Source organism: Apodemus sylvaticus, chromosome 16, assembly GCF_947179515.1.
Source record: "Apodemus sylvaticus chromosome 16, mApoSyl1.1, whole genome shotgun sequence".
NCBI lineage: Eukaryota > Metazoa > Chordata > Mammalia > Rodentia > Muridae > Apodemus > Apodemus sylvaticus.
In genome coordinates, this window is record NC_067487.1 from 55,028,807 (window position 1) to 55,042,240 (window position 13,434).

A 13,434-nucleotide genomic window follows, 5' to 3' on the forward strand; every position below is an offset into this window, starting at 1 on the left:
ATATGTACAGAAGGCCTCAGTATATCCCATGCATGATTTCTGGTTGGTGGTTCAGTCTCTGTGAGCCCCTACATGTCCAGGTTAGTTGATTCTCTAAGTTTTCTCGTGGTGTCCTTTAATTTTATTTGTTTGTTTGTTTGTTTGTTTGTTTGTTTGTTTTGGTTTTCCAAGACAGGGTTTCAATGTATCGCCCTGGCTGTCCTGGAACTCACTCTGTAGACCAGCCTGGCCTCGAACTCAGAAATCTGCCTGTCTCTGCTCCCAAGTGCTGGGATTTAAGTCATGTGCCACCACCACCCGGCTCTTGTGGTGTCCTTAACCTCTGTGGCTCTTTCAATCGTTCTTCATCGTCTTCTACAGGATTCCCCAAGCTCTGACTCATGTTTGACTGTGGGTCTCTGCATGAGTTTCCACCTGTTGCTGGGTTAAGCCTCTCAGACAGTTATGCTAGACTCTTTCTAGAAGTATAACAGAGTTTCATTAGTGAGTTCAGGGGTAGTCCCTCTCACATAGCCTGGATCTCAAGCTGAGCTGGGCATTGGTTGTCCAGTTCTTTAATTTCTGTTTTCTCTTTATACCTGCACATCTTGTAGGAAGGACAAACTGCAGGTCAGAAGTTTTGTAGCTGGGTTGGTGTCCCAATCCATCTATTAGAAGTCTTTTCTAGTTACGGGAGATGGCCATTTCTGGCTCCATATTTCCCATTGCTAGGACTCTTAGCTAGGGACACCCTCTCAGATTCCTGAGCATTTCTATTGTCCCAGGTTTCTAGCTCATTCTAGAAATGTTCCCCTTCACTGTTTTTACAAGTCCTTGAGAATAAAACTTTAACAGATATTTAAAAGTGTACTTACTATAACAATGTATACTGAAAATTCTAGAGCAAAAAAAAACCTATTTTAGAAGCATCATAGTGATATGTTTAAAAAAAAACAAATATACCAAATATTCAGCTAAAGAGTAGAATAAGTATGAAAATGAGGGAAAATTGGGTCAAATAACAAAAATCACTTCTTTGCAGCAGGCCCATAGCATCTGTAGGTACTTCCATTACTTGCAGTGACTAGAATTTTGAGAACTTCCTTGGGTGATCTCTAAATTTCAGCATTTGCAAGAATGCTCAGAAATGCCAATATTCACATTAATTGCTATATTTCTCTCCTAATCATTTTTTTATTTCTTTAAAAAGAAGGATTTCTCTTTTTCCATGAGATAAATCTTAATTGATAGTCATCACCAGCAGTGTATCTGGAAAAGGTTAGACATTGGGTGATTGCTTAGAGACACATCTGAATTAAGTGTGTTTCTATTACTATTTAGCCCCTCCAGCTTCTGGCTTTAATAAGTATAGATCATATAATATCACAAAGAAATGTGTTTAAAGTGTCCTAAAGTTACAACTCAGCATCTTTTACATGTGTTTTACTGTGCTATAATTAAGAGATCTTGTCTATAAATGATAACAGCTCTCTAGAAGATTGTCCTTTGACATCTAGTCTCTTACAGGGGGTAGTTATACTAGAAATTTTGCTAAGGCAACATTTTCAGGTAACAGAAAGCCTTTTGAAGTTCAGATATCCATGCCACATAAAAGGCTTATGTAATTTAGTACATGATATCATATAGCTCTAAGAGCTAACTAAATGCCATGTGCAAATTCTTAGTGACTTCAGAAGTATGAGCCTGCCTTATTTATTCTGTGTAAAGACCCGATAGGAGTCCAGCTATGTGCCTCAAGCCTTGCAAACCTTAAATGAGCTGAGAGAAGTTCTGTTCAGAGCTGCCTCATAGATTCTACAGTAGCTGAGCAAATTGCTCCCCATGTCTACTCTTGGCTTACATTTCCTCCATTGCTTCTCCATCCATAGGCCTTTCTCTTCCTCTTCATTTTATTGAACTGTACTGAACCTGTATGTTCTGGCTTATTATTTTACACTCTTCTTCTGTGTGAAGAACCACTTTTTGCTGTTTATTTTTAGAAAAAATAGTTTCTGCCAATTTATTTGGGAGACAGGCATGGTAGTGCTTACCTAGAATTCTAAAACTCAAGAGGCTAAAACAGAAGGCTCATAAATTCATAGCTAACTTGGGCTGTATAGTAAGACTCAATAATACAAATAAAATTTAACTTCTCATCCAAATAAGTATGAATCTTATCTGTTTTGGTTAGACACCAGAATAGCACAAAGTGTCCTCCATAAATATGCTAAGTAATTGAGTCATCAAAGAACAATTTCAACAACTGAGAGTCCAAGATTTTATATGCCCATATGATTTATAGAGATATAATCACTTTCTCCTAAAAGTCACTGTACCATGCACCTAGCTGCTGGTAAACTGTGGAGGCAGATTGGCTATCTCAAATAACAAAGCCAGATTCCATTTTTAAATTCACTCAAAAATGTGCCAGATATTTTACATATATTTAGATTTGTTCTTTGTAGAACACCTATGAGATGAAATGAACTAACCACTCTTCCACAATTTTAGTCTAGGTATCTCTTTCCTTACTACTAATATACACACATAATAAATAAAATGTGTGTAATATATTTGAAGTGTGTGTGTGTGTGTGTGTGTGTGTGTTTAAATGCTTCATGTGAAAAGGGAATTTGAGTGGGGTTTCTATAGGATTAGCCACATGGATATTGTGCAATCCATGCAATCCTTTGTGCATGGATTGGGTGCACTCTTAGCAACAGTAGCAGCAGGAAGGAATATTCTCTGCAATGACTAAACCAAGCTTAAAGTTAAAAGGAAGGAAAATTTAGATTGCAAATTAACCTGAAGTGTTATTGATTCAGATGTATTAAAAGTACAAAAGTAGAAAAATTGGAAAACCTTTCAAATATTTGTGTGGGGAAAAAAATCATGATTGGTTTTCTGTTATTGCAAGACATGCTGTTCTCTCCAGGAACTCAGTTAATAACAATTTTCATCAGGATTGTAAACAAATGGAGCTTTGTTTAAAATATGTAAACAAAAGAACATTTTTGAGAATATTAATGATGTTTAAAAGAGAGAGAGTCCCAATGTCTCAAACTTACAATGTTTTCATGTGGTTCTTATTACCTAAATAATGCCAGTTGCTAGAAACAACCCTTCAACCCTCATATTCTAAAGAATTCAACTATGTCACGTTACAAGAGCTGTAATGATTTGAAAGGAAACTGTCTGCAACAGACTCGTGTTCCAGTCCATGGTCACAATTGATCATGCTGCTTTTGGAGACCATGGGTCATTTGGCAGATCAAGCCTACCTGGGGAAAGGCAGTCGCCCAGGGGAAAGCCTTGAGATTTGTAACTTGTTCCATATTTGTGGGTACTGTATGCCTCCTGGTCCACGCAGAAATGAGGAATCATCCTCATCTTCTTGCAGGCACAGCCGCAAGCTGTTAACCCTCCCTGGCATCTCAGGTTATATCTTCTCAAATGGAGAACCAAAATAAATTCTTCATCATTAAAGTTGTTTCTTGTCAATTATTTGGTCTCAGAAATAAGATAGTTAAAAAAAAATTCTGGAGCAGAGACTAAATTTTTTTTTTTTTTTCCATATATTTTTTTTTTTTATTATTCGATATAATTTATTTACATTTCAAATGATTTCCCCTTTTCTAGCCCCCCCACTCCCCGAAAGTCCCGCAAGCCCCCTTCTCTTCCCCTGTCCTCCCACCCACCCCTTCCCACTTCCCCGTTCTGGTTTTGCTGAATACTGTTTCACTGAGTCTTTCCAGAACCAGGGGCCACTCCTCCTTTCTTCTTGTACCTCATTTGATGTGTGGATTATGTTTTGGGTATTCCAGTTTTCTAGGTTAATATCCACTTATTAGTGAGTGCATACCATGATTCACCTTTTGAGTCTGGGTTACCTCACTTAGTATGATATTCTCTAGCTCCATCCATTTGCCTAAGAATTTCATGAATTCATTGTTTCTAATGGCTGAATAGTACTCCATTGTGTAGATATACCACATTTTTTGCATCCACTCTTCTGTTGAGGGATACCTGGGTTCTTTCCAGCATCTGGCAATTACAAATAGGGCTGCTATGAACATAGTAGAACATGTATCCTTATTACATGGTGGGGAGTCTTCTGGGTATATGCCCAGGAGTGGTATAGCAGGATCTTCTGGAAGTAAGGTGCCCAGTTTTCGGAGGAACCGCCAGACTGATTTCCAGAGTGGTTGTACCAATTTGCAACCCCACCAGCAGTGGAGGAGTGTTCCTCTTTCTCCACACCCTCTCCAACACCTGCTGTCTCCTGAATTTTTAATCTTAGCCATTCTGACTGGTGTAAGATGAAATCTTAGGGTTGTTTTGATTTGCATTTCCCTAATGACTAATGAAGTTGAGCATTTTTTAAGATGCTTCTCCGCCATCCGAAGTTCTTCAGGTGAGAATTCTTTGTTTAACTCTGTACCCCATTTTTTAATAGGGTTGTTTGGTTTTCTGGAGTCTAACTTCTTGAGTTCTTTATATATATTGGATATTAGCCCTCTATCTGATGTAGGATTGGTGAAGATCTTTTCCCAATTTGTTGGTTGCCGATTTGTCCTCTTGATGGTGTCCTTTGCCTTACAGAAACTTTGTAATTTTATGAGGTCCCATTTGTCAATTCTTGCTCTTAGAGCATACGCTATTGGTGTTCTGTTCAGAAACTTTCTCCCTGTACCGATGTCCTCAAGGGTCTTCCCCAGTTTTTTTTCTATTAGCTTCAGAGTGTCTGGCTTTATGTGGAGGTCCTTGATCCATTTGGATTTGAGCTTAGTACAAGGAGACAAGGATGGATCAATTCGCATTCTTCTGCATGCTGACCTCCAGTTGAACCAGCACCATTTGTTGAAAAGGCTATCTTTTTTCCATTGGATGTTTTCAGCCTCTTTGTCGAGGATCAAGTGGCCATAGGTGTGTGGGTTCATTTCTGGATCTTCAATCCTGTTCCATTGATCCTCCTGTCTGTCACTGTACCAATACCATGCAGTTTTTAACACTATTGCTCTGTAGTATTGCTTGAGGTCAGGGATACTGATTCCCCCAGATTTCCTTTTGTTGCTGAGAATGGTTTTAGCTATCCTGGGTTTTTTGTTGTTCCAGATGAATTTGATAATTGCTCTTTCTAGCTCTGTGAAGAATTGAGTTGGGATTTTGATGGGTATTGCATTGAATCTGTATAGTGCTTTAGGCAAAATGGCCATTTTAACTATATTGATTCTGCCGATCCATGAGCATGGGAGGTTTTCCCATTTTTTGAGGTCTTCTTCCATTTCCTTCTTCAGAGTCTTGAAGTTCTTGTCATACAGATCTTTCACATGTTTGGTAAGAGTCACCCCAAGATACTTTATACTGTTTGTGGCTATTGTGAAGGGGGTCATTTCCCTAATTTCTTTCTCAGCCTGCTTATCCTTTGAGTATAGGAAGGCCACTGATTTGCTTGAGTTGACTTTATAACCTGCCACTTTGCTGAAGTTGTTTATCAGCTGTAGGAGTTCTCTAGTGGAGTTCTTTGGGTCACTTAGGTAGACGATCATGTCGTCTGCAAATAATGATAGTTTGACTTCTTCCTTTCCAATTTGTATCCCTTTGACCTCCTTATGTTGTCGAATTGCCCGAGCTAGTACCTCAAGTACAATATTGAAAAGATAAGGAGAAAGGGGGCAGCCTTGTCTGGTCCCTGATTTCAGTGGGATTGCTTCAAGTTTCTCTCCATTTAGTTTGATGCTGGCTACCGGTTTGCTGTATATTGCTTTTACTATGTTTAGGTATGGGCCTTGAATTCCTGTTCTCTCCAAGACTTTAAGCATGAAGGGATGCTGAATTTTGTCAAATGCTTTTTCAGCATCCAATGAAATGACCATGTGGTTTTGTTCTTTGAGTTTGTTTATGTAGTGGATTGTATTGATGGATTTCCGTATATTGAACCAACCCTGCATTCCCGGGATAAAGCCTACTTGATCATGGTGGATGATCGTTTTGATGTGTTCTTGGATTTGGTTGGCAAGAATTTTATTGAGTATTTTTGCATCGATGTTCATAAGGGAAATTGGTCTGAAGTTCTCTTTCTTTGTTGGATCTTTGTGTGGCTTTGGTATCAGCGTAATTGTGGCTTCGTAGAAGGAATTGGGTAGTGTTCCTTCTGTTTCTATTTTGTGGAATAGTTTGAAGAGTATTGGTGTTAACTCTTCTTTGAAGGTCTGGTAGAATTCTGCACTGAAGCCATCTGGTCCTGTGCTTTTTTTGGTTGGAAGACTTTCTATGACTCCTTCTATTTCTTTAGGCATTATGGGACTGTTTAGATGGTCTAGTTGGTCCTGATTTAATTTTGGTATTTGGTATCTGTCAAGGAAATTGTCCATTTCCTCCAGATTCTCCAGTTGTGTTGAGTATAGGCTCTTGTAGTAGGATCTGATGATTTTTTGGATTTCCTCAGTTTCCGTTGTTATATCTCCCTTTTCATTTCTAAGTTTGTTGATTTGGATACTTTCTCTGTGCCCTTTGGTCATTCTGGCTAAGGGTTTATCTATCTTGTTGATTTTCTCAAAGAACCAGCTCCTGGTATTGTTGATTTTTTGTATGGTTCTCTTTGTTTCTACTTGATTGATTTCGGCCCTGAGTTTGATGATTTCCTGCCTTCTACTCCTCCTGGGCGAAATAGCTTCTTTTTGTTCCAGGGCTTTCAGGTGTGTCATTAAGCTGGTAATGTATGCTCTCTCCATTTTCTTTTTGGAGGCACTCAGGGCTATGAGTTTTCCTCTTAGCACTGCTTTCATTGTGTCCCATAGATTTGGGTATGTTGTGTTTTCATTTTCATTGTGTTCTAAAAAGTCTTTAATTTCTTTCTTTATTTCTTCCTTGACCAAGGTATCATTGAGTAGAGTATTGTTCAGTTTCCACGTGTATGTGGGCTTTCTGTTGTTTCTGTTGCTATTGAAGACCACTTTTACTCCATAGTGATCAGATAGGAGGCATGGGATTAGTTCGATCTTCTTATATTTGTTGAGGTCTGTCTTGTGACCAATTATATGGTCGATTTTGGAGAAGGTACCATGAGGTGCTGAGAAAAAGGTATATTCTTTTGTTTTAGGATAGAATGTTCTATATATATCTGTTAAATCTAATTGGTCCAAAGCTTCAATTAGTTTCATTGTGTCCCTGTTTAGTTTCTGTTTTCCTGATCGGTCCATTGAGGAAAGTGCAGTGTTGAAGTCACCCACAATTATTGTGTTAGGTGCAATGTGTGCTTTTAGTTTTAGTAAAGTTTCTTTTACAAAAGAGGGTGCCCTTACATTTGGGGCATAGATGTTCAGGATTGTCAGTTCTTCTTTTTGTATTTTTCCTTTGACCAGCAAGAAGTGTCCCTCAGGGTCTCTTTTGATGACTTTGGGTTGAAAGTCAATTTTATCTGATATTAAAATGGCTACTCCAGCTTGTTTCCTGAGACCATTTGCTTGTAAAATTGTCTTCCAGCCTTTTACTCTAAGGTAGTGTTTGTCTTTGACCCTGAGGTGTGTTTCCTGTAAGCAGCAAAATGTAGGGTCCTGTTTACGTATCCATTCAGTTAGTCTGTGCCTTTTTATTGGGGCATTAAGTCCATTGATGTTAAGAGATATTAAGGGATAGTGATTGTTACTTCCTATCATTTTTGACGTTATTTTTTAAATTTGAATGCTTAACTTCTTTTGGGTTTGATGAAAGGTTCCTATCTTGCTTTTTCCAGGGTGAAGTTTCCCTCCTTGTATTGGTGTTGTCCTCCTATTATCCTTTTTAGGGCCGGGTTTGTGGATAGATATTGGGTAAACTTGGTTTTGTCATGAAATATCTTAGTTTCTCCATCTATGGTGATTGAGAGTTTTGCTGGATATAGTAGTTTTGGTTGGCATTTGTGTTCTCTTAGAGTCTGCATGAGATCTGCCCAGGACCTTCTAGCCTTCATAGTCTCAGGTGAAAAGTCTGCTGTGATTCTGATAGGTCTTCCTTTATATGTTACTTGGCCTTTTTCTCTTACTGCCTTTAGTATTCTTTCTTTGTTTAGAACATTTGGTGTTTTGATTATTATGTGACGGGAAGTATTTCTGTTCTGGTCCAGTCTGTTTGGAGTTCTGTAGGCTTCTTGTATATTCATGGGCATCTCTCTCTTTAGGTTAGGGAAGTTTTCTTCCATAATTTTATTGAAGATATTTGCTGGCCCTTTAAGTTGTAAATCTTCACTCTCCTCTATGCCTATAATCCTTAGGTTTGGTCTTCTCATTGTGTCCTGGATTTCCTGGATATTTTGGGTTACAAGCTTTTTGCATTTTGCATTTTCTTTAACTGTTGAGTCCATGGTTTCTATGGAATCTTCAGCATCTGAGATTCTTTCTTCTATCTCTTGTATTCTGTTGTTGATATTTGTATCTCTGTCCCCTGATTTCTTCCCAAGGCTTTCTATCTCCAAAGTTGTCTCCCTTTGAGTTTTCTTAGTTGTTTCTACTTCTGATTTTAGATCCTGGATGGTTTTGCTTAGCTCCTTCACTTGCATGTTTGTGTTTTCCTGTAATTCTTTAAGAGATTTTTGTGTTTTCTCATTCATGAGCTCAGCCTGTTGACCAAAGTTCTCCTGTATTTCTTTAAGAGATTTTTGTGTTTCGTCTTTCATGACCTCAGCCTGTTGAGCAAAGTTCTCCTGTATTTCTTTAAGTGTTTTTTGCATTTCCTCCTTGTTGGCTTTTGTATTCTCCTGGATTTCTTTCAATGATTTTTGTGTTTCCCTTGCAAGGGCTTCTACCTTTTGATCCATTGTCTCCTGAATTTCTTTACGTATGACCTTCATGTGTTCCTGTACCAGCATCATGACCAGTGATTTTAAATCCAAATCTTGTTTTACTGGTGTGATGGGGTATCCAGGACATGTTGGTAGAGGAGAATTGGGTTCAGATGTTGCCATATTGCCTTGATTTCTGTTAGTGACGTTCCTGCGTTTGCCTTTTGCCATCTAGATCTCAGAGACTAAATTTTAATTCAGACCCAGGTCATTCATTTTTCTCTCAAAAGTAACATCAAAATTCTGTAAGATTTTCAAACTACAGACGGGGCTTTGTTATTTTTTTTAATTAGATTTGCTTGAAGAGATAAACATTTTGAATTCAATTTCTTCTTATTTTGTTATTTAATTTAAAATTATCTTTATTTGCTTAAGAACATACACACACTCAGATATCACCACATACATGTGTAAGTCAAAGGGCAGTATGTGGTTGTTGGTTCTCTCCTTCCATCATGTGTGTCTCAAGAGACCGAGTCTGGGTCATTAAAATGGCCAACAAGCACCTTCATCTGTTGAACCAGCTTATCAAGCTAAAAATATTAAACATTTTTTGTTGAATATCGTCTTCATTTACATTGCCAATGGTAAAAACTTTCCCAATTCCCCCCTCCCCTAAGACCCCCAACCCCTCCTCCCACCCCCTGCCTCCACTTATATGCCCCTCCACCCGGCACACTCCCCCCTCCCCCCTCGGTTTCCCTTTGTTGTGGCCTCTGCTGAGCCTTTACCTGACCACGGACCATTTGCAGTGTATGTCTATTGTGGAATACTTGTTTACCATCCACAAGACACTGGGTTCATCTAGAGCACCACCCTAAGTTTTTATTTTCTGTTTCACTATACACAATGTGGCAGGCCTTTTACACAACACTACACTATACTTTGATGTTTTCTAAAGCGCAATGTCTACATTAGTTCAGTGCCTATACATGAAGATAAGAATTTCATTTTCCATATTTCATTGAATGCTATATATACTACAATACTTCCAAATGCCTCTGGGTTCTATTCTCCTTGCCAATATCCATTCATTACCATATAAAAGAGAGTGAAACAGACCATGAAGTCTCATCCAGCTTTCTAATAGAACATCCAGGAGTGGTACGTATTAAATGCCAATAGAGAAATTAAATGCAGCTTCAGTCGAACTCTAATATCACTTTTATCTTGTCTTTGAAATTATAAAAGTACTAAAGAAAATAGACAGCTTAGCAACCTACAGAGTGGATCCTTCCATGTAATTTCTATATAAGACATATATTCTCCACAGGAAATATGCCACATATAATATCACCACATATTTTTCTTAGGCAAAATGTTTACATCTCTCCACACACATCTCATGAGAACTGGAAGAAGTCTTAGTTAAGTAGAAGCAGGAAAGGTACTGAGGCTGATACTATCCCGTTGTCAATGGTGACTCAGGGAGCTACACCAAGGAATATTTGCCATTGACTATGATAATGGCTCTGATGTCAGAAAGGGGCAGAACCAGCACCTCCAATAAGGGTTTTACCGCAGTATTATTGGTTATAGCACTTTGTATTTCTTTATTTTATTTTTTGAGAATTATATACATTTGTTTTGATCAAAGCCACCCTAGCCCACCTCTTTCATTTCTTCACCCATCTTTCACACCTTTTCCATAAGATTCAGCTATTTCTATTTTTGTTTTTATTGGTTAGTACTGTGTCCACTTGGTGCTGTTTTTATGTGTGGGAGGGACCATCATGTGCCATCCTCCCTGAGGAATGTTGCTAAGATGGTGGCTGCTGGGGGAGTAAGAATATGCTGTGGGATATCGTTTGGTTGGTTTTGGTTTTTGGTTTTGGTTTTTGGTTTTTGGGGGGTTGTTGTTTTTTTGGGGGGGGGGTTCTGTTTGGTTCTGTTGTGTTTTTTCTCTTGGATGTGGTCCCTGAAAACCTACCCAGTTAGCAAAGCTCATGATACACAAACTTTCAAAACAACCCCTAGAGGAGGTACTTAGGCAAATTTTCACATTTAAAAATCAGACACTTCTTTGCTTCAGCACTCAGCATGTATTCCAGATTTATTGCCTTGTGCATAGCTAGATTTCCTGATACAAACTAATTAACTAAAGCTCTGAAAGCCTCACCTGACTTTTTCAAGAAAACTGTATCATTCACATCACAGGGCAGAAGAGGCTCATTCAATAAACAACACTGCACAAGGAGGACTTCATAGTTGAGTCAGGAGACAATATAGCCATGATGATAGTTCCATTTTTTCCTACGTCATCCATAATACTGAGGGGTGTTTTTTTTTTTTTTTTACATATTTAAAAAAATGAACTTTTCTCTTAAACTATTTCGGGTTGAATTTTTCTGCCACTTTCCATTAGAACTTCTCGTACATATATTAAAACAACAAAGCAACTTAATCAATACAGATTAAGGGACTTTTTGCTAGAGTTTGCATTCTCTCATAAATTAAAATGTTAGGCCATCTTTGGAGAATAAGAGAAAGGTAGTAAGGTTTAATAATCATTGAAATAAGTATACCAGAGAAGTTACTGAAAGCCTAATTGAGATATTGGACCATTGACTTGTAATGATACACAGCTAGTATATAAAAACTTATTCACAGCAATGGGTTCTTACACAGCTCCATTTTCACAAAGTAATAGATAAAAGATTTATTTTAAAAATGTAGGCTTGATTATTTTAGGTATATTGGGAATGAGAGTAAGAAGAGTGGGGTCATAATGCCACAGTAGGAAACATACTGCATTCTCAAAAGAAGTGATTATTGAAGTGTTTAATAAAGTAATGTTCACAGATATGTATTTGATTATGGCACTATGGGAACTGTAGGAAAACATAACTTACTGGGAATAATGTGTCAAGTTGCTTTTATCATCCCTTAGTGTAAAAGCATTGGTGGAAGAAATAGGTGCCTTATCCAACAGAGAATTCTTTCTGTAATTAATTGTTTTATGTATTTACATTCCAGCTGTTGTCCCCTCTCAGTACCCCTCCCATAGTTCTTCATCCAATTCCTACTCCCTCTTGCCTCAGAGAGGGTGCTCCCCTCTCCACACACCTCTCCACACACCTATATAAGACCTCCCACTTCCCTGGGGCCTCAAGTCTCTTGAGGATTAGGTGCATCTTCTCCCACTGAGGCCAGACAGGGCAGGCCTCTGTTATATATGTTGAGGGTAGGGGGTCCAGACTAAACAGTGGATGCTTCCTAGTTCATGCAGTCTCTGGGAACTCCCATAGTTGAGACTACTGGTCTTCCTATGGGCTCGCCTTCCCCTTCAGATTCCTCAATCCTTTTCCTAATTCGACCATAGGGGTCCCTGACTTCAGTCCAATGTAAATATCTATGTCTATCTCAGTCAGATGTTGTAGGGCCTCTCAGAGGACAGCCATGCTAGGCTCCTGTCTGTAAGCTCATCATAGCATTAGTAGTGGTGTCAGGCCTTGGTGTCCTCCTATAAGATGGATTCCAATTTGGTCCAGTCATTGGACCACTTTTCCTCAGTCTCTTCTCCATTTTTGTACCTGCTGTTCTTTTAGACAGGAACAACTCTGTGTCAAAAATGTTGAGGCCTCCAGTTGAGGCCCTATCTATCTACTGTAGGTAGACTCTTGGAGTTTCCTCCTCCCCAACATGGGACATTTTGGCTAAGGTCACCCCATTGAATCCTGAGAGTCTCTCACCTTCTGGTACTTTCTAGAGGGACCCTGACTTCTCACTCCTCAAGGCTACATATTTCCATTTATTCTTCCTGACACTTTGGGATTCTTTCCTGATATCCCTCCCCATACCTGATCTAGTTCCACATTTCCTCTCCCCTCCCCTCTCCCACCCAGATTCCTCCCTCCATCTGCCTCCTGTGATTATTTTCTTCCTCCTTCTAACTCCTCCATTGGAGGACCCAGGACTCCTGCATTGGTGCTCCCAGGGACTAAACCACCAACCAAAGAGTACACATGGAGGGATTGAAGCATCATCACCTGGGCCTTTCTGCTTGTTAAACTTCTTACAGTCTGTGGGTTGTATCCTCAGTATTCTGTACTTTTTTGCTAATATCCACTTATCAGTAAGTGCAGATCATGCATATCCTTTTGGGTCTGATCTTATACTAATAAGACCTCAAGATAGCCAAAAGCAATCCTCAGTGTAGGAGTGTGGGGACAGGAGAGATAAGTAAGCATTTTTCTTCACATTTCTCTGACCACCTACTTGTTCACCATCAACTTAAAGTTAATATGGAAGAATTCAATGGGAAGGTTGTACCTCTGGATAACAGAAAGCAGTACTAAATAGTGGGAGATGGACATGAAGGAGCAAACTGAAGATTTTCATCAAATAGCTTAAGATTTAAGATGGTAATTTCTTAAAGATCAGAAACTTCTATATCTTAATTGGGATAGACAATGTTACTTACAAAGATAAAAAAAAAAACATGTCAGTTAATTAGTATCAAAGAATATGTGGTATGTCTAAATGGGTACTTATATAATTAAGGATGATAAGGGCACCCAGTTATAGCCAAAGCATTGGGTAAATATGAAAACTGTAAATATGTGAACATGAGAAAATATCAGATGTCATAAACAAGGGACTGAGAATGGAACAAGTGTGGCTCGAAGGGATTATTT